This window comes from Mus musculus, chromosome 8 (assembly GCF_000001635.26).
Source record: "Mus musculus strain C57BL/6J chromosome 8, GRCm38.p6 C57BL/6J".
Classification (NCBI taxonomy): domain Eukaryota; kingdom Metazoa; phylum Chordata; class Mammalia; order Rodentia; family Muridae; genus Mus; species Mus musculus.
This window is the reverse complement of record NC_000074.6, coordinates 68,703,327-68,725,785: the sequence shown is the minus strand read 5'-3', so window position 1 is coordinate 68,725,785 and position 22,459 is coordinate 68,703,327. Positions and strand designations below refer to the sequence as shown.

The following is a 22,459-nucleotide window of genomic DNA, read 5'->3' as shown; positions in this document are numbered from 1 at the left end:
CATAGCTCATAACCATCTGTAATTACAGGCCCAGTGGATCTGGTACCCTCTTCTGGCCTTCTAGGGCACGGTACACAGACATACATTTAGGCACAGCACCCATACACAGAAAATTATAAATATTAAAAGATAAATTAGTGTAAATTAGAAATAGAAATTAGAAATATAAAATTAAAAATAGAATAACCACACTGATTTTAATGAGTTGCTTTTATCGTAGAGGGCTTGCAGAGTTCACAAAACAGTATTCCTGAAGCTAGAAGTAATGGGAAGACCATTGGTTAGTAAAATATACCCATAGAAACAATAGTACTTCTGAGATCATTGGTTTCATGTCAGTATGTTGCAGAAATTCCAGCTCATTGGAGACTGCAGAGTATCACTGTGGATATGCAGAAGGCCAGGGGGGACTAGTCTAAGATGGCTCAGCGACTAAGTGGCATGATGTTCATAGGAAGAGACATAGGTGGTTTGCTTCCATCATGCTATTATGAGTGGGTGTGGAACATTGTTAAGCATGGTAGCTGGCTAGAGATAAATCTAGGCGCCCCTACAATACCCCTACAATAATGTAACTGACAGCTCTGTCTGCTCCCAAGTTTCGGACTCCTACTGTGTGCTTGGTGCTGCCACAGATGAACAAATGAGAGATTCTGGCCTTAGGAGTCCAGAAGAGTAAAGCCCTACAAAGGAGGGGTTTAGTGCCACCTAGACTGCCTCCTCTTGGATGGTAAGCACTCAGTGTCCATATCAATAGCATAGGGACCTCTTTTCACATCTTGCTGAATTCGTAACATCAGGAATGGAAATGAGAGGCTGTATCAGTAAATCAGTAAAGTGCTTGTTTGGCAACCATGAGAACCTGCATTTGACTCCCAAGTGTAGGTATTTGTAACTCAGCACTGGGTGATGAGTAGGGGAGACAGGCAGATTGTTGGAACTCAGCCATTTTAGACACACTGCTAAGCTTCAGAGTTAGAAATTGGTGTGCTCCAGTTTTAGTGAGAGAGCCTGTGCTAAAAAAAACAAACAAACAAAAAAACAAAACAAAACAAAAAACAAAGGAGAAATAAAATAGAGGAATAAAACTAATGTAAACCTTTAGCTTCCACTTTTACCTATACTCACATCTATACACACATGGGAGTATATGTGCGTCTGTGTGTGCGCGTGTGTGCATGATCTCAGTTTCACTTGTACAGTTTCAACTTGTTAGTTAAAATGTGAAATGCCTTTTCTCTGCATTGCAAATCTATGATCTTTCTGAAAATAAAGAGATTTTATTTCTGAGAATAGTTCTGAGGAGTTGTTTGGAGGCAAAAATGGGATGTACATAGGAAAGACATGGCATGTGTGTCACTGGGGCTTGTCAGGAGTTGAATAATGTGGTTTCCAATTAAACATAAGTCTCATTTTCCTCCTGAAATACAGCGTGTGCAGAAGGAACAGAGATGTTTACTAAAAAGTAAATACTATTGAAACACTTTCCTTATAGAATTCATTTACCATTGTGGAAACTGTTTCTGATGGTTGAGTCTGGTCATTGTGTAGGAAGAACTTACACAAAAAAGAACCATGTACTTTTGATCTCAAGAAGGAAAAGAAAGCTTTTGATCCCAAGTCTATTGTATTTCCTATGTTTAATAAGTGGAAGCGTGATATTCTGAGCTGGGGATGTAGCTAGGTTAGTAGAGTACTTGCCTAGTGATCATGAAGCCCTGAGTTCCGTCTCTGTATAAAACTAGGGTTGCTGGTGCACTTGGGAGGTACAGGCAAGGGGACCAAGAGTTCTAATTCATCTTCAGCTACAGAAAATTAGGGTTAACACAGGCTAGATGAGACCTTCTCCAAAACCAAACCAAACAATAACCACCATATGGGATTGTGGACACTTTCGCTGCTCTTATGTCATCATTGGATCAGTCTGTAGATTCCTGAGTGTAGGGACCACAGTTCATGTTCCCACCTCCAGCCCCTGCTGTTAACGGTTTTGCTATATTCCAGTGCCTATGGACAGGATGTATGCACATGAGGCCTCCAATGAATACATAGAGGTCAACAAGCACAGGGATTCTGTCATCAACAGGGTTAGTCAGAAACAGTGTTCATGAATAGGCAAAGGACTCTGGGATCCCAGTTTGTGAATGGAAAGCTGACCTGGATAAAGCAAGCAGAAAACTCATGCTTAAAGTCTTTTACTCTTGCATACAGTTGGTAACTGTGCCTATTTTCACTGTATCTCTGTTTACTGTGTGCTTTCTTAAGAATTACCTATAAGCAAATTATGTATTCACCATCTTGTGGCAGGCTGGATCTAATACAGTCAGGAAGGCTTCCAACACTTTAAGTGCTCTTGAAGGTAATAAAAAGGAGGGCTAATTACCTAACTGAAGTGATTATTGAGAGATGTTGGACATCTTGACTCTCTGGGATTGTGACATTAGCCAAAGTGGCTTAAAAGAGGACAGCTTTGAGGAACAGCAGGGATTAGGTTTTTGTTTTTTTGTTTTTTAACTTTTTATTTTTTTATCTATGGTGTTGGTGTTTCTGTAGTTGAACAGAGCAAGAGGACTGAACTAAGTGATGTATCAAGTGTCTGTGGGTGACGAGGTAATTTTAAAGTATGTGGCTGGTGTTCACAGTCGGAGCCTGTGAGATTTTACATTTAATGATTAAACCTTCCAATGGCCATCCGTCTTTCTCTTTAATAAGCAATACTCCTTATCAGGCCTGACTTGTGTACATTGATTGCACCATTATACTTGTTAAATATTAAAGTATTTTCCCCCCTGTGTGAAGTCTAATTAGGCAAAGTGTTCTGTGCAAGCCTGGAATTATCATTTAGAATAATAGCTCAGTCATTACCTGTGACACATACCTCAGTCTGCTGGTTTGTGGACCTTTTATTCACCCCCTAATGAGAATACCAGAGTAGTACTGATCTCTCTCTCTCTCTCTCTCTCTCTCTCTCTCTCTCTCTCTCTCTCTCTCTCTCTCTCTCTCTCTCTCTCTCTCTCTCTCTCTCTCTCTCTCTCTCTCTCTCTCTCTCTCTCTCTCTCTCTCTCTCTCTCTCTCTCTCTCTCTCTCTCTCTCTCTCTCTCTCTCTCTCACACACACACACACACACACACACACCAGTCCTCAAGATTGGACCTAGGGGTTCACACATGCTATGCAAGCACTGTGATGCTGAACTATATCTTCATCTTTTTTTTTTTTACTATTTACCCACCTTTCTATTTTAATATTTGTTATTAATATTTTTGTGTGCATGTATGAGTGTGTATCCATATGTACATGTGTATTGCATGTGCGTTGGCATGTGTGTGTATGTGCTTGTGGCGCCCCAAGGCTGATGTAAACTGTCTTTCTCAATTGCTCTTCAGTTTATAATTTATATTATAGTCCTTGTTGAACCTAGAACTCACTATTTTTGGCTAGTTGCGCTAGCCAGCTTACTCTGCGAATTTCCTGTTTCTTCCTGCCTTTAGCAGAGACTATAGGAAGCTGCCATATCCGCCTGGATTTTATTTTATTTTTTTCAGTTCTCTTGCTTTAATGGCAAGCACTTCATCTACTGGGCCAGCTCAAAGTCACTTAATTAATTAGATAATTAATTAAAATTAATATCAACTAATTGAATGATAGGGTCTTGTGTAGTCCAGGCTGGCCTTGAAGTTGCTGTGACATTGAACTCTTGATATTGCTTCTCCTCTTGAGTGCTGATATTGTAGACTTGTGCCAACACACCTGGCTCTTATTTTTTATTTAAAACTCAGGAAAAAAATCTGTATTCTTCTGTGGACCTATGTATATATATAGATGCATGCATACACATGTAATGAGGCTGATGGATCTGAAATAGATCAGGCCCAGTTGATGGCTTGTTACTCTCTGAGAGGAAAGCTTTTAAGCCACAAGTTTCCTGTAATGTCTGGTTATCAGGCTAATAGGTTTTTCCTCTCAGTGGTCCTCGCAGTGCATGCTGGGGTTTTCGAAAGTGCCTGTATCCTGTCATAATACAAACAGCAGCATTGTGTTCAACTTATGAATATGGGAATTATGTCCATATCTTCTTAAAGTGAAAATTTATTTCTATTTGATTTTTGAATATGGTCAGATAAAAACGAGATTTGGCTCTAAATTAAAATATGGACACTAAGCTCAAAAACTGGACTACTTCCTTCAAATTTTCTGCTTCATTAGTGAGAAGTGGAATCTCAGAGGAAGCATGGCACACTGAGGTCCTCATGGATGCTGGAGGTGGCACACTGAGGTCATCATGGATGCTGGAGGTGGCACACTGAGGTCCTCATGGATGCTGGAGGTGGCACACTGAGGTCCTCATGGATGCTGGAGGTGGCACACTGAGGTCCTCATGGATGCTGGAGGTGGCACACTGAGGTCCTCATGGATGCTGGAGGTGGCACTCTGAGGTCCTCATGGATGCTGGAGGTGGCACACTGAGGTCCTCATTGATGCTGGAGGTGGCACACTGAGGTCCTCATGGATGCTGGAGATGGGAACAGACCTGGAGTCCTGCACTCCTGCACTTTCAACAAGGAAGTTCCTTGGCAGAGAATGATGGGAGGAGCGTTGCTCCCCCCAGGCTCTTTACACATGGTGGATTAGCAACCCGGGGAACTTGGAAAGATTTTGAGGGCAAGATTGCTGCCATGGCCAGCTGAAGACGGGGTCCATATCATTTGAATTTATCTGTGCCTAAAGAAGAATTTGCATTTTGTATTTGCTAATTGTCAGATCGCTGGGAACCAGAACTTGATGATTCAAAATCCCAGTGTTTCCTTGGAGAGTCACAGCGTTCTGTAGCCAGTTAAATGAGTAGCAACAGCTGCCAGGCAGTGATCCCAGGAAGTGTTGGCTGCAGCTGGGCAGCGGCAGGGCTCAGCTGGAGAACTGGGCTTCCATGCCTAAAATCTCAGTGTCTTGCTTGCTTTTCATAGCCTGAGATCAGACTTACTAGTTCTGAGTATTTAACCCAAGATTGAAGAGGGTCCAGAAAATTCATGGGCCAACAACCTGTTGGTTTATATAGTATGATGAACTATCATGTAGCTCTGAGGTTATATCTGGGTTAGACCAACTGTCTTCACTAACTATGAAACTAAGTATTCTGTTGCTACTTTGTCTTGCACCTCTTATCCAAGTCTCTCATCTGCAAAGCAGGAGAAATAGCAAGTCTTTGTGTTTAGTTTGCTGTGTGAAAGGAGCTATCTCAATGCTATAGAGGGAGGGGCTTCTCAGTACTGTTAACGGCTTGCTGCATTCTCTTCGGTGCTTTGCCACAGATGCACGCCTTAGAGAATTTATTGTTTTGGAGATAGGATGCTGAGATGGGAAGTTTGACTAATACCTTAGTAGAGTAGTGAGAAGTTACTAAAATAAGTTGCAAGAGAAACAAAAATGGACACTTTTCAAAGGAAATAGGGAACCTCAGCTTCGAATTCCATGAAAATCCTCCATATTCCGAGGGCAATAAAAGGCATCAATGCAGATTTGTACTAGGATTCGAGCAGGGAAGCCTGGACTCGAGGCTCTGCCATTCTGTCTTCCCGAGGAAGCTGCCTGACCTGCAGAGAATGCTGCGGGGGAGGCTACATGGACTCTGTGTCCTCAGGCTAGGGGCTCTGCTGGTGCAGTGAAAGGAAAGGCTGGGAAAGTGCATGGGAGTGACTTGTGTGTGTGATCTCTCTCTCTCTCTCTCTCTCTCTCTCTCTCTCTCTCTGTCTCTCTCTCCCTCCCTTCCTCCCTCCCTCCCTGTTTTTCTCTCTGTCTTTGTCTCTGTCTCACTCTGTCTCTCTCTCTGTCTCTCTCTCTCTCTGTCTCTCTCTGTCTCTGTCTCTCTCTCTCTGTCTCTCTCTCTCTCTGTATGTCTGCTTCCTGTGACCCAGACCTGGCCCTGTATGGTGATAGAACAAGCCTGGAGCTGTCACCTCTGCTTTGGGGCTCCATGTACAGAAGACAGACGAGCAAAATTCAGGAAAAGGGAGGGTGGATGGTGTGAAGAGAATACCTGAGTGAATCACCCACCACATCCCAGGAATGTGGGTCAGAGGGACCAGTGAGGGATCCACCAAAAACTTACAAAAGCACACATGAGAAAGAGATGGTCTTGGTTTAAATATGCTATGGTCTAGAGAATGTGAAGGCTTTTGCAGTAGTGAGGATTAAATTTGCCTTCATATCAACACAGCAGCAATGTAAAACTGAAGTTTATTCCTCTCTTATATAGAAGTAACTGAGTAATTCATGGAGACTTTTTTCAAACAGGTTCCAGGAACAAACCATTTGGTTCCCTCACCCTTCTCACGGCGTGTGTAAGTCTCAGAGGAAGCTGCTAAAGTCCCAGACGCAGTAGGAAAGGAAGAATAGAGGAAGGTGTGCCTCTTCCCTTTCAAGGATGCCTTCAGGATATCTCATCCAACCTTTAGCTTATACCCCACTCACCAGAGTTCAGCCACCTGGTCACATTTAGCTCCAAGACTGTGGAGGAAATGTAACCTGAAGCCTGAATAGTGATGAGCCCAAGCTGATTATTGTGATTCTTGTCTAAAGTACCAAAGGCACTCCATGACCTCTGTCACTCCATTTTTATGACATCTGTCAGGAGCTATTGCATCATACCTGGAGGGACCAGTGCAGCAGCTATGGACCAGAGAAGGAAGTAGGCGGAAAAGGAGGACACCATAGCCTGCCTGTGTAGACCTGGGAGGGTGAGGAGCTGAGGCCGAAGCTCCTTCTGTCTTGGTCTTCTTGGAAGGTCGGTCTACACATTCAACTCTCTTCTTGCTGCATTTCGTGACACCACAGCCTTGGGGACTTTCAATTGCCTCCCAGTGGCTAGAGAACATTTGCAGCTTTCAAAACCGCTCCTTGCTTATCGAGCAGAACACCCGGTGGCAACAGAGAAGGTATTTTTAACTTAATAACTAACTCTACGTGTAGCTACTGTGCAATTTCAACAGTTAAATTTTAATAACTACCCTTTAAAACTTGCCTGATAATAACCAGACCAGGTTTACATTTTTGTTAATTATCTCAAGAAATGTCTGCAGAAAGCAGGATTCATGAGGGGATTCACTTAGGTTGCGGGATTCAACCAGATTCAGCTTCTCCTCCCCCGGCCCCCTTTACACCCTCCTCTCGTTTCTATTCTTCCCCCACTCCCCACTTTTATCACACCACTTCTGGAAGCTAAATGTTTTACTATCTCCCTCTTCGCTTTATCTCATGGAATTGTTTCCACATATTTAAGTTAACAAATCAATCACTAACCAGTATCACCCCTCCCACCCTATCTCCTTTTTTCTTCTTTCTTAAGATCAGGTTTTTTTTTTTGACTTGGCCTGACTCGCCTGGGATTTGCTATGTTGACAGGGCGAGGCTCGAACTAGCAGTAGTCCCACTGTCTCTACCTCCTAAGTGCTGGGATTACAAGTGTGAGCCAGCACATTTGACCTCATCTTGGTGCCTCTTCCTAAAAAACAATATGGAATATTTAAAGCAAAAACATGATCCCTGGTTGTTTATCATTTTACAAAATTGACAAATTAGGTGGTGTTGTGTTTTATAGTGAGCATTCACATGTATTTGCTACAAGCATGTGTGTATTTGTGTGCATGTGTGTTCTCACTTACTGTTCTTGCATTTCAGACATTCTGGGATGTATATACTTCTGATGCATTGTCTAGAGGGTCTTATTTTAAGAGTCTTCTAGCAGGAAATGTCCTGAGTTTGAATGCGAACTGTCCCTGTCCCTCACAGGCTTGTGATTTGGATCCCTGGTGTTTTATGATGCACGGCCTGGTTGGCAGAAAGTGGGTTATTAGTGGTGAGCTTTATGACCTGTTTCTGACCCCATGCTCTCAGCTTCTTGACTCACCAGTCCATGAGAAAGGTCAGTGGTATCTCCTACATCCCTGGAGCTAGCAAGTTCTGTATGCCTTCCCTCCATGGGCCTCCCTTAAAGTCCTCCTCTAATTTACCTCCATAAGTGTTAGAGTGGTGAGAAACGTAACTAATACACTCTCTTGCTGTTGTTTGTTCAGTGATGGTATTCTATTCCTATTTCTGAAAGATAGCTTCACTACTTCTAGCCTGGAGGTTACTGACTCTCAAGCTTCAGACATTGTGTTCACTGGCGTTTCAGTAGTCAGTTGTAAACCATTTTACTTGTAGAAACACACCCCTTTCTCTTCATGCTTTTAATGTCTTTTTTTCCCAACCACCTCTCCCCCCCCACTCCCCCACCCCCACCCCCGTTTTGAATGCTTTTGATGGTAAGGGAGACTTCCTTGTGTGGATCTTTTTTGGGATTTTGTTGCTTTTCTTATAATTCTGTAAATTGCTTCTTGTCACCACTGGAGAATTCTCAATTATTACCTCTTCTAACAGTGCTAGCTCCCTTCTGGAAATCAAGCAAGAAACACGATAGGGTTTTTTTTCTCTTTATTCTGTAGAAATGTTTCTACATTTCCACCCCTCTGGGATATTTTCAGAATCTTTTCTTTTTAAAATAGAAATAGAAAAAGTTTGTTAAGCCGGGTGGTGGTGGCACATGCCTTTAATCCCAGCACTTGGGAGGCAGAGGCAGGTGAATTTCTGAGTTCGAGGCCAGCCTGGTCTACAGAGTGAGTTTCAGGACAGCCAGGGCTACACAGAGAAACCCTGTCTTGAAAAACCAAAAAAAAAAAAAAAAAGTTTGTTAAGAAAGGGCAAGTTGCTGTGTGTGGTGGTGCTCACCTTTAATCCTAGCTGAAGCAGGGCGACTCTGTGAGAGGTCAGCTTGATCAGAGTGAGTTCTAGGACAGCCAGAGCTACACAGTGAGATCCTGTTGAGGAAGGGAGAGAGAGAGAGAGAGAGAGAGAGAGAGAGAGAGAGAGAGAGAGAGAGAGAGAGAGAGAGAGAGAGAGAGGCGCCTGAGAATAGAAGAGAGCTAAGGAGCTAGGGAAAGGTTTAAGCATAAAAACCCTTGAATAATTTCCTTAGTACTATTTCCTATTTTACAATCCTTTTCTTTTTTTTAAAAAATTAGATGTTTGATTTATTTACATTTCCAATGTTATCCCCCTTTCAGTCTTCCCCTTGGCAAACTCCCTATCCTATCACTCATTACACAGCTTCAATGAGGGTGCCCCCACCCACCTACCCACCCCTGCCCCACTGCTCTAGCATTCCTCTACACTGGGGCATCATGTCTTCACAGGACCACGGGCTTCTCCTCCCACTGATGCCAGACAAGACCCCTTCAGCTCCTTTAGTCCTTCTCTTAACTCCTCCATTGGGGTCCCTGTGCTCAGTCCAATGGATGGCTGCGAGAATCTGCATCTGTATTGGTCAGGATCTGGCAGAGCCTCTCAGGAGACAGATGTATCAGGCTCCTGTCAGCAAGCACTTCTTGGCATCAGCAATAGTGCGTGGGTTTGGTGGCTGTATATGGGATGAATCTCCAGGTAGAGCAGTCTCTGGATGGCCTTTCCTTCAGTCTCTACTCCACTCTTTGTTCCTGTATTTCCTTTAGACAGGAGCAATTCTGGGTTAAAATTTTGGAGGTGGGTGGCTGGCCCTATCCCTCAACTGGGGGGCCATGCCTAACCTCTGGATATGGTCTCAACAGGTTCTCCCTCCCCTTTGTTGGGTATTTCAGCTAATGTCATCCCTGTGGGGTTCTGGGAGGCTCTTGCTTTCCTGGCATCTGGGACTTTCTGGTTGTTACCCCCAGTTTCCCATCTTCCATTGCTACACAACCCTGTTCAATTTCCTGACACTCAGTACATCTCCGTCATCTCCTCCCATACCTGATTCTGCCCCCCTTTTCCCCTCCCCCTCTTCTCTTCCTCCCAAATCCTTCCCACCCTTTACTTCCCTTGATTATTTTGTTCCCCCTTCTAAGTATGACTGAAGCATCCACTCTTTGGTCTTTCTTCTTCTTGGGCTTCATGTGGTCCATGAGTTATATTGTGGGTATTCCATGCTCTTTGCCTAATATCCACATATCAGTGAGTACATACCATGTGTGTTTTTGTGACTGAGTTACTTTACTCAGGGTATTTTCTAGATCCATCCATTTGTCTGCAAATTTCATGAAGTCATTATTTTAAATAGCTGAGTAGTATTCCATTGTGTAAATGTACCATATTTTCTGTATCCATTCCTCTTTTGAGAGACATATGGTTTGTTTCCAGCTTCTGGCTATTATAAATATGGCTGCTATGAACATCACTGAGATGCGTTTCCTGTATGCAGCAAAATGCTAGGTCCCGTTTACGTATCCAGTCTGTTAGTCTATGTCTTTTTATTGGGGAATTGAGTCCATTCATGTTAAGAGATATTAAGGAATAGTGATTGTTGCTTCTTGTTACTTTTGTTCTTGTGAAATTCTGTTTGTGTGGCTATCTTCTTTTGGGTTTGTTGAAAGAAGATACTTTCTTGCTTTTTCTAGGGTGCAGTTTCCCTCTTTGTGTTGGAGCTTTCCATCTATTATCTTTGTAGGTCTGGATTTGTGGAGAGGTATCATGTAAATTTGGTTTTGTCATGGAATATCTTGGTTTCTCCATCTATGGTAATTGAGAGTTTTGCTGGGTATGGTAGCCTGGGCTGGCATTTTTGTTCTCTTAGGGTCTGTATGACATCTGCCCAGGATCTTCTGATTTTTATAGTCTCTGGTGAGAAGTGTGGTATAATTCTGACAGGTCTGCCTTTATATGTTACTTGACATTTTCCTCTTACTGCTTTCAATATTCTTTCTTTGTTTTGTGCATTTCATGTTTTGATTTTTATGTGATGAGAGGAATTTCTTTTCTAGTCCAGTCTATTTGGAGTTCTGTAGGCTTCTTGTATGTTTATGGGCATCTCTTTCTTTAGTTTAGGGAAGTTTTCTTCTATAATTTTGTTGGAGGTATATACTGGCCCTTTAAATTGGGAATCGTCACTCTCTTCTATACCTATTATCCTTAAGTTTGGTCTTCTCATTGTGTCCTGGATTTCCTGGATGTTTTGGATTAGAAGCCTTTTGCATTTTGCATTTCTTTGACTGCTGTGTCAATGTTTTCTATGGTATCTTCTGCACCTGAGATTCTCTCTTCTATCTCTTGTATTCTGTTGGTGATGCTTGCATCTATGACTCCTGATTTCTTTTCTAGGTTTTCTATCTCTACGGTTGTCTCTCTTTGTGATTTCTTTATTGTTTCTATTTCCAGTTTTAGATCCTGGATGGCTTTGTTCAATTCCTTCACCTGTTTGGTTGTGTTTTCCTGTAATTCTTTATGGGATTTTTGTGTTTCCTCTTTAAGGGCTTCTACCCGATTACTTGTATTCTCCTGTATTTCTTTAAGGGAGTTATTTATGTCCTTCTTAAAGTCCTCTATTATCACCAGGAGCTATGATTTTAAATCAGAGTCTTGCTTTCCCAGTGTGTTGGGGTATCTAGGGCTTGCTGTGGTGGGAGAACTGGGTTCTGATGATGACAAGTAGCCTTGGTTTCTGTTGCTTATGTTCTTTCACTTGCCTCCCACCATCTGGTTATCTCTGGTGTTAGTTGGTCTTGCTGTCTCTGACTGTGGCTTGTTCCTCCTGCAAACTTGTGTGTCAGCACTCCTGGGAGACCAATTCTCTCTAGGAGGAATTTGGGTATGGAGAACTGTGGCAAACGGTCAGCTCCGGGGTGCAAATGGAAACTGGAAGGATCCTGTCCTGGGCTGTTCATTAGTTCCGGTGTCCTGAGGGCTCCAGGCAGGTCCCTTGGAGCAGAAGTGGTGGTCCTACCTGTGCTCATAGGTGTGTCAGCACTCCTGGGAGACCAGCTCTCTCCCAGTGGGATTTGGATATAGAGACTTGTGGCACAGGGTCAGCTCTGAAGGCAGATGGAAACCGGAAGGATCCTCAGAATCCTCTTCATAACTACATCCAACATTATGATTTGAGCAAGGAGCATCCTGCATAGGCTCCTGTTATGAACACTTGGTCTTGGGCTTGTGACACTTTTTGGCAGGTTGTGGGGCCTAGCTACAGAGAGTAGGTTACCAGGATGACTTTGAAGTCATATGGTTCTCCAATCTTCTCTCCCTCATCTCTTTCTGCTTCCGCACATGAAGTTAAGAGTCTTCTTTTCCACATCCTCACATGGCCAAAGCTTGTGCTAAGCTTATGGGACTGAGCAACCATAAACTGTGCCTTCTGAAACAATGAGCCAAACCCACACAATTTCTTCTTTTTAAAGATTGTTCTTGAGTATTTTAGTCATAGTGCCACAAAGGACTCTCCAGCACGGCATCCAGAACATCTCTTAGGCTTCTAGCTAACTGTGGACATGTTATGTATAAGAGTTTCCAGGTAACAGATTTTGGTAAAGTAGTTCTACGTTTTAGATAGTTCCTTTTTTTTTAATCTTTGTTTTTGAGCCTCTAGTGATTTTTATTCTTCTCTGAGCACATGCAATAAACCATGCAGGGAGTTCTGTATGGACACTGAAATTGCAGGAAAAGTCACAATCCCTGGTAACTCAGTGTAATAATTTCTAGTGAGACTATTCTGCACTACCCTTTTCTGTAAAGGGCTATGGATTGAGTACATTAGACACTGTGGTCACTCACAGATAATATGTAATGACTGAACCTAGCTGCATTCTAATATTTATAAAAGCAAGTAGGCTCCAGTTTCTGAATCCTGATATAGAATTTTCAATTCTTCTTCATGTTTAGTTGAATCAAAATATTTTGCACTATAATTATTTTAATCAAGAGAAATGAAAAATTGTTGTTGCATGCTCTTTAGCCAATTTTAATTGGACTATTTTTATAATCTCAAACATTATTATTTTGTCCTAAAATGTTTGCTCGTGGGGGTAGGGGGAAATGTCTGCATTACAATGTAATTCTTTCCTGAACATGGAGTGGAAAATACTCATTAAAAGTGGAGAGAAAAAATTATACAAGTCAAGTTAGTTCAGTAAGTTTTTGTTATACTGCATTTTATTTATTATTACTGTTTATTTACTTAACCTAACTTCTATACTACATATTTATTTGGTTTTGAATTGCTTCTAAGTATCAGACTTCTTTTTGTTGTTCATTTCATATGCATACACACACACACCACACAGACACATGCACACCCATAGCGCACATACATATACACACTCACACAAAATGCATATGCACCACACACTATACACACACATACTTACAATCACACACTCACATATCACATGCATATGCAGACACATATTACACACACAGCACATGTACATACACACCACACACATACTGCACATGCTCATTCACACAATCACACACTATACACAGTACACACAAACACACTCATACACACAGTGCACATATACCACACACATACACACACACTACACACACTACACACCCACTCACATACACATCACACATACTACATACACACACACACCACACATGCACATGCACACATACACACCACATGTACACACTTATATACACATACACACACACACACCACACACACATGCACATACTACACATACACACACATACATACACACACATGTTTTTATACTTGTAATGATGAATTGTCCTGTGGGGTTTTTCTGTGACTGAATATTTTTCATGTGAAATTGCTAGTTGGGACTGCTTTTTTTTTTTTTTAAATGTTTTCTTGTTGTTGTTCTTTCAGGTATTTTCATAATTTTTTGTCACACCCAAGTATCTCTAAATGGCTAAACATATTTATGTTTATATTTTTTTCTGTGATTCTGATACCTATAACTTTTGTCAATATGATTTTGCAAAATTTTTCTGTTTCTTGCTCATTGCAACTTTCCTGCTTAAGTGTTTTGTGGTATTTTATTTGAATGTTTGGTCACACAAATATTATCTTTGAGATTGTTATGTGTATGTGGTTTATGTGCATATATGTGCTTATGAGTATATAAATAATTGTGTTGTGTGTATGATATATATGCATGCATGTGTCTTTCACTGAGCCTAGAGTTCACTGCCCAGAACCATAAGGAATTCTGTCTCTGCCTCCTCAGCTTTTGTATATGTTCTTGACATTTGTCCTCAGGCCCTCATTGTTTCTGAAGTAAGTCCTTTCCTGACTGAGCCATCATTCTAGCCCTGAAATGCTTTTGAGGCCTATATTGAAATTATTTTCTTTTCAGAGAGAACTTAAAATGGTTTCTTAGAAGGACCGACCATTCTCCTTTGATTTCAGTGTCATCTGAGAATGCTTACCAAAGGTTCAGTGTTGGAAACCTGTCTTTAGGTTGGTGATATTGGTTTGAGAGGTAAGGCTTATGGGGAGGTTATTAGGCCATTGGGAGCATACCTTCAGAAAACATAAATATTGTTCTCAGTGAATGAGTGTGCTCTTAAGGCCTGGATTGTTTTAGAGCAAGCCTTCTCCATACATGTGTTTGGATTCTTCTATGTCTGGCCCTTTCTCTTTCTGTTCCTTTGCCATAGTATAGCTCAGTCAAGATGGTACCTACCAGAGGCACACAAAGCCATGTGATCTTGAATTTTCAGCCTCTCAAACGAGGTACATCTTTTTCCTTTATAAGCACCCAGCCTCAGATTCTTTATTATAACAACAGAAATCTGTACTATAACTTCCAAAAGTCCTTCAAAGGAAAATCTTTGTTATTTGGAGCCATACTAGGTCAAATATCTGCCCATCAATGTTTGAAAGAACCCTAGTTAGGCATGGAGGGGAAGTCTCTTCACTTTCACACCCAGAGTCATAGTTGGGCTATGCAATATTCTACTTTCTTCATTAGGACATATTTTTCTAGCTTAGTTCTTAACACTGAATCTTTGCGGGTGTGGGGGGGTGGATATTCTATATATGGGTCCCTGTAACAACCTTAGACCCAGTGTAAGACAAAGGTATTGTCTCCTGTCACATCTACCTGGCTCACTAAAATAGATGTTAGGACTGCAGGATTGGCACATGCCCCAATAACAAACCCAGTTCTCTTATCTCTTTGGATTCTTGCTTTCCTATTGTTTTGGGACTTTGACGATCTTCCTGTTTAATTGTAATGATACCATAATTCAGATATGCATTTATAATACATAGAGTATGTATGCACACATATGCATATCTCTTATTCTTTTAATTCAGTAACTAGGCATTTTGTGCAGATTTCTTTTGGCTCTCTCGCTTGTCATATCACTGGCAATGAGGTTCTGTGCTTTATTTTTCCTCAGATATTCTTGTGACCTTTCAGACACTGAGTCAAAAGTAACACTCATAGGTAGAGGCACATTTCCTAACTCTCCCCTGTGTTAAAAGGCAAGGTGTAGACAAGTTGAGTTTAGCAGAGTTTATCTGAGCAAAGACGTATTCAGAGTCAGTCAGCATCCTAGACTGGTGGAGGTTCAGAGAGCTCCACCAAGTAATGGAGGTAGTAGGGGCAGCAGTGGTCATAGCTAGAGAGAGGTGACACTCAGATAGAGCTTGGGTGTTATAGCTCAGGGTGCTCCTGATTGTTGCCTATTAATGGCTGAAGCTCAGGTGCTATGATTTCCCGAGACTCAGCTATTTGCTGCTAGAATCACACTTAAGTTGGGTTGCAGAGTAGTTGGGAAGTTGCCATGGCAACATAGTATGTATCATTATGGAGGTTGCTTTAGGCCAAGTTTCATATAGTTTAGCAGTTCTACCAAGGTGTGGTTCTCCTGTGTAAAGCAGAGCCTACAACTTTACATACTTTTGATCTCTTTTTGATGTAGAAAACTTTTAATATAGCAATGTTGATGCTAAATGGGAAGGGACATTGGAGACTGAAGTTCAGGTAATTATAGTTCTGAAGTCCTGGCATCAGCTTGAGTGTAATGTCCCAGGAGCAGTTGCAGGGAGTGGACAGATCACCCTGGATCCCCGGTGCTCTAGTGGAATTGACTGTAGGTAGTTTTTAGAGACATCTAGACCTCTTATATGTGTCCTTCAGATTTGGGGCATGCACTTTGCTATGCTGATGCAAGGGATAGCTTAGTCTTTGCTCACAGGAAGGGAGCATGATGTAGAGTTCTCACATCAACTCATATTGCTGCTGAAGGTCAGTGTGTATACAGGTGCATAAAATAACATGCGTAATTTAGCACAGGATGCTTCTCTGTTAGCACACACAGTGCATTGTGCAGCACCACTGTTACCTTTGATTAAAATTCTGTCTTAGGGACGGTGGGAGGAGGTTAGTGATGCTCCATACTGGCACCCAGCTTCACGCATCACCCAGCTGCTGCCTCCAAACTGAAATGTGAGACAATGGGATTTGATTTGGTAGTTATTCTAGAGAGGGAATTGATTTATTCTTTCTAATGGAAAGTACAGGGTTTCGAAGTAGGAAATAATGGAAACTCTTTTACGCTTAAATAGAATTCCACATTGACAATGGGTGACATGTAGGGGGCTGTAGATGTGATCATGAAATAGAAACACACTGCAAGGAGCATGTGCCAAATGGCCAAGGTGCTAGGTAAAATTCTGGGCTTAGACTATACATATACTCATATATGCCATAAAAGTATTTCAAATGCAGAACTCCGAGTTAGGTAGATCATTGAATATTCAGTTGTTTATCCCAAATTTCTGTTCTTTATCCAATTAGCTATTGATCCTAAAAAGCCCTTTACCTTTCAACACGGTTGGCATGGTCTCCAAAATAGAAGACTGGTGCCTTGGTAATATAACCGTTTTGAAGTATAAGCATTTCACTTTTATCTGCCTGCTTTTCGAATGTATTTGTGATAGCTACTTGTTTTACTTTTAAAATGGACAAATTGACAATAACAAACATATCAAAGTTATAAGATACATTAAGGAATTGTTTCATTATTTGTGTATACATGTTTGTGTGACGATCAGAGGACGATCTTGCTATTTGAGACAGCATCTTTCATTAGCCTGGGAATCACTCCATAGCAAAGCCGACTGGCCACTGAAACCTGTGACATAATTTATAAAGCCACCAGATTATGCTGCCACCTGATCACAGTTGCCAAAAATAGTTTGTGTGTGTTTTTGATCTTTCATTCCAGGTTTGTTATAAAGCTATGAACCTTAATACTATTTTACGTGCTTATTCTTTTAACAAACATATTCACACACATGCTCACACAGTTGCACACAGACTCACACCATGCACACTTTCACACACATTCACACTCCCCCCCACATGGATGCACACACTCACATTCACGTGCACCCACACAAATGTTGAGCAGCTATTGTGAGATAAGTCCTTGCGGGTGCTGGGAAGATGCCTCATAAAGGCACAGCTGATTTTTATTTAAATTTTCAGTCATTGGAGAAGACTTAATATCAAGTGAAAGGTCAATTACTAGCAAGTCAGAGTTTGTTTGTGTACTCTTGTCTTCGAGATGGTTTCTGAATTCAGCCACTGAGGCTGGAATGTGTTTTATGGCAGCTGATAAATGAAGTTTACCATAGCTGACATTTATTGATTTTAAATGGATGTATTTTGTTGCAGGAATTCTGTTAAGAACTCTTCACCTCCTGCAGATAACAGGAAATTAAAAATAGCATTTTTGGGTGCAGATTTTTCTTGTTAGTTAACATCCATCAAAGACAGTTCGAGGAATACAATTAAGCATTACACTAATATACCTGACACCATACCAGTTTCAGCACATTAATTTTAGAAAAAGGAGAGAACTGAATCAAGCCAGTAGATCCAGAATGTGGTGTGCACTTACATTGCCTGATTCTTTTAACTCTGAAAACTTAGAATTGATTGCAAGAAAACATCTGGTGAATAACGTATTTCCAGAAACAGTCTTGTTTTCTATGTACTGTCTATACAACATGCTGATCAAAACCCCAATACTAGACCTAACTAAGATGCCAGAATGGGGTTTCAGTACAGCCTGCCCACTCAGTTATTCCTTGGATCAGCATTTTAATTTATTTCCTATACGCATCATTTTGTAGACATGCAATACCGAAAGAGGCCAGAAGAGGGCATTGGATCACCTGGAACTGGAATTATAGATGATTGTGAGCCACCTAGTGTGTGCTTGGAATTGAATCCAGGTCCTTGTGAAGAGCAGCCAGGGTTTTTAACTGCTGAGTCATGTCTTAAATCTGCCACCCATTATTTTTTTTAAGGGCTCTTAACCACACTCCCATGAGACCTTCCCCACTGTCTTCTGGAGGAGACCTATCTAATCCTGTAGGATTTCTGCCAGGATTAGTTCTCCATTCCCAATGCATCGAGTCATCCTTGCTTCTTTTCTCTGGACATTTATGAGCTGTCCTGGTGGCACATGGAATGCAGGACTGGAGAAAAACTAGCTTCAATCTGCCTGGTGCACAATGGCTTAGGGTTGAGGAAGTAACTCAGCCTGTTCTAGTTGCAGTCTGGTTTGCAAGATTTCTCAGTGGCTAGACACTGGAGAATTACATCAGCGTTACTAGGTAGTTAAACACCAGGACAGTTTTAAAGCACACTTGGTTCTAGAAAGACATTCAGGGACCATTAGGGATCACTTTGTTCTAGCTCTGGGATTTGGTTAACTGTTTGGTTCACTAGGGAACACCCCAGGCTTTGCATGCATGAACAGACAGCACACAGCTCAACGCATGACCTACTTATTCCTGCCTGTGAGTTCACCTTAGACAGTTTACTTGTTTTGTTCTTTGAGATGATGTTTTTAAAAGGCCATTCCAGAATAGATGCTTGCTTAAATATTATGATTCTGATCTTAGCACACACAGGTTTAACCAAACAGAATGTATTCAGTCACCCAGTGTAAGCAGTTTCTTTATTGGCAGCTTGACTGGATGCATGCAGGTGTGCAAATTCTGTGAGCAGCTGCATTTTTAACCCCTTAAGCCCCTTGGTACTTGAAATCTCTTTAGCATCCCAGGTGCCTGTGCCTGAACACTCCAGGAGACAAGAAGTGCACTATTTTATAAGTCAGGTCTTTCAGAGTCTGGACGGCTCAACTCAGAAGCATTCCCTATGATTTTTGTTGCTTCCCCAAGTTAATCTTAAATTCTATCCCCAAGAGAACTCAGCAGCAATGAAATGAACAAGGACAAGGTAACAATTCCAACCAAAACATTGTCCTCAAATGTTCATGCAGTCATGTAAGAAGTAAGCAATCAAATGAATAACTACAGACTAGAGTGAGCCCAGAGCCCCCTGAGCTCTGTGTTCTCTAACTTCCTTGGCTTATTATAGCTAAAGGCCTTGCTTTTCACATGATGTCACCTGCTGTCTCTGCCACAGTGGTAGATTTCAAAGGACACACAGCAAGTCATATTTAACTGGCTTATATTGTTGTGGAAATATCCATGGGATGTCTTGTGAGAGGAAATGAGAGAGCATTGTATTCATTGCCTTTGGGAAGTCTATCAGCTAAAACCAAACCAAACCAATGGAGAAGCAGCTCAAAGAAAATTATCATTTTCTTTGGAGATTTTGTTTTAGGAATATATTCTGTAGTTTATGGCTCTTTAGCAATCAGTCTGCTTGCTTGAAGGTGACTGTGGTTTGCTTCCATTGCGTTTCATCTCACCTTGAATCTCCAGGATGCTTACTGGTGAGCAAGTTAAGTCCTCTAGGAGTGAGGAAAGGGTCGGTTTTTTTTTTTCTTCTTATAGAGCTGAAATACACACCTACAAGCATTGTAGAACTTTTGGTAAAAATTCTAAGAAAGTATTAACACTCCAGAAATGAATTAACAAGCCACCTTTTTATGCAGCTGTGACGTGCCCCTTAAGTGAATGAATAGTACTTTATTCTACTAAGGCACAGATCGTTGGCTGAACTGTGGAACGAGCATGTGGCTCCTAAATCAATGAGGGGTGTGTGTGTGTATGTGTGTGCTTAGATTAGAATGAGCCTGTGCAAATAAGATTAAAAGTCAGACCTAAACCCACAGAACCTGAGACAGGATGAAGCTCTGTCTTTAGCTCCCAGCAGCAAGTGTGAGGACATCTTTGAGTTTGTCAGACACTTCATTCTAATGACTCCATCCATAGCAGCAGCAGCAGCAGCAGCAGCAGCAGCAGCAGCAGCACAAGCCTCTGTTTGTAGCCTCGGATCTCACTCACTGCTTGACTTTAGGGCTGACCTGAGTGTGTATTCATGGTTTCCCAGTAGCTGAACTATGATTATAAAAAGTGAGAGATCTTTTGAAATAAGCCAGAAATTATTCCAGGGCTTCCCGCTGCCAGGGATAATGAATATTTCCCACAGACCCACCTTTGAATTCTTGTGGGCCGCCTTGTGGGATGGATGGTGCTCAGTTTTACCATCGAGGAAACTGAGGCAATGAATGGCTAAATCACTCGTCCAGGTGATGAATCTGCGAAGCACTGGCGTGCAGATTTGAGAACCAGTGCCTGGTACCTAAGTGTGGGCTCTTAAGCAACATCCATTCTTTTTATTACAACGAAGCCAAGGTGTTACAACATAGAGACTCTACACAGTTTTAGAGTCTTAAGGAAGTACACATCAATTTCCCTTCTATTTGGTGTCATAATGTATTTGCAAATTCTTAAGAGAATAGGTGGCAAATTTTTTATAAGAAATATGGCAGATATATGGTAAATTATACAGCAACAAAAATTGTCTTAAAATAAAACAATATTGTTTGCATTCATGATGTGTTTGTGTGGGTGCATATGCATGCGCACACACCCATGTGGCAGTAGTTCTCTTCTACTTTTACATGGGTTTGAGAGATCAGATTTGGTCACCAGCCTTGCACAGGAAGTGTGTTTACGCATTGAGCTATTTTCATGACCCAGGAAAACAAGGCCATCTTGATTTAATCATCCCACAATATATGAACATATCAAAACACCGTGCTGGGCATTCTAATCATGCCTAAAGGGAAAGCCTCCCACCCTGAAAAAATAAGTTTTTAATCACGTTTACAGAAGTGGTCTGACCGTGTTGATTACAAGGATGGTTACATTTACCTGTCTGTCTATCTGTGTGTATGTGTTTGTGCATATGTAACATGTGCATGTGTGTGCAGGTGCCATGGGAGGCAGAAGCAGCATGGGATCCCTCTGGAGCTGGAGGTTCAGGTGCTTGTAGTTGCTTCATCCACATGAAGCATTCTGGAAACTGGATTTGGGCCCTCTGTAGGAGCAGCAAGTGCTCTTAACTGCTGAACCATTTCTCCTGGCTCTAATGATTTTATGTTTTATTAGAAAAAAAAAAGGTTGACTGATCTTTAAATTTCAATCATTTACAGTGCATTTTAAATCTATAGACCTTCCCTGCTTCCTAATGTCTAGTTATCTTGGGCAGAACTCGCCTATTTTGGTAGAAACTTCACGTTTCCGTAATTTTCCCTAGGGTGCCCTGGCTTGAATCTGAGGTGTTCCACACAGGCTCGTGCTTTGAGTCCTCACTTCCTAGCTGGTGGGTGCTGTTGAGGCTGCAGAATCTCTAGGAGATGAAGCTGAGGAAGTGAGTCACTGGGGTTATGACTTTGCAGGTTATGATCTGGCCTCTGGTTCCAGTCATCCCTGGCTCCTGTTGCACCACCATGTGACAACTCCATTGCTTGACTGTCTTGCCAACAGGAGCTGAGCTGCTCTGGGGCCATTCCTTTCCCACCATGATGGACTGACACCTCTGAAACCATGAGGTAAAACACACAGACACACAGACACACACACACACACACACACACACACACACACACACACACACACACACAGACACACACACACACACACACACGGAGACAGATGATAGATAGATAGATAGATAGATAGATAGATAGATAGATAGATAGGTAGATAGATAGATAGATAGATAGATAGATAGATAGATGGAGAGGGAGAGAGAGATATCACAACCCACTGTATTAGTCATCTTTCTTTCATAACGAAACACTGAACAGTATATCATGGAAGGAGTTTATGAATCAGAGCAAAACCATTTACCCTATCAGCCAGGAAGATACTAGGGCCTCATGACCCCTTTAAGAACTTCAAGAACCAAAGAATATCCATGAGGCCCACATCCAACAGATACGCATCATCTCCTAACAATGCCTCTCTGGGGACCAAAGCCTTTAACTCACAGATCTGTGAGTGACAGTCTAAACCATAGCACCCATCCCGTGTACAATGCTGAGACTAAATCTTAATATAACGTAGGCAGTTCGGTTGATTAAAATGTGTCAGAGTGTGTTCATCAATTGTCAAAAGCACAGCACTCTAGTGTGGGATGACGGTAATGGAGGAGGTTGGGCCTATGTTGACTGGTGTAAGTAATATATTGGAAATCTCTATACTTTCTTCTCAAATTTTCTGTGAACCCAATATTTCTCCTACCCACAAGCCTTAGCAAATTCAGAGATTATGGTGGATCATCTTAGGCTTGTATCAAGCTGCCTCCCAGCAACAACCCCATGTCTTGGACAGTCAGTGGGCAATGCCTTGGATCGC

General features: G+C 41.7%; 1 protein-coding gene across 8 annotated transcripts in view; it reads left to right on the top strand.

The window, feature by feature from the left end:
- The window catches only part of Csgalnact1 (chondroitin sulfate N-acetylgalactosaminyltransferase 1), a 378,841-nt gene that overhangs the window by 9,836 nt on the left and 346,546 nt on the right, over positions 1–22,459 (top strand). For 3 of the 8 annotated variants that reach the window (XM_006509625.4, XM_011242290.3, NM_001364256.1), the window contains exon 2: positions 6,292–6,932. The exons of 4 other annotated variants lie outside the window; for them this stretch is intronic. The gene's annotated coding sequence lies outside the window, so the exon portion shown is untranslated. The remainder of the gene's footprint in view (positions 1–6,291; positions 6,933–22,459) is intronic. One more of the 8 variants, NM_001252623.1, reaches the window with a different exon arrangement.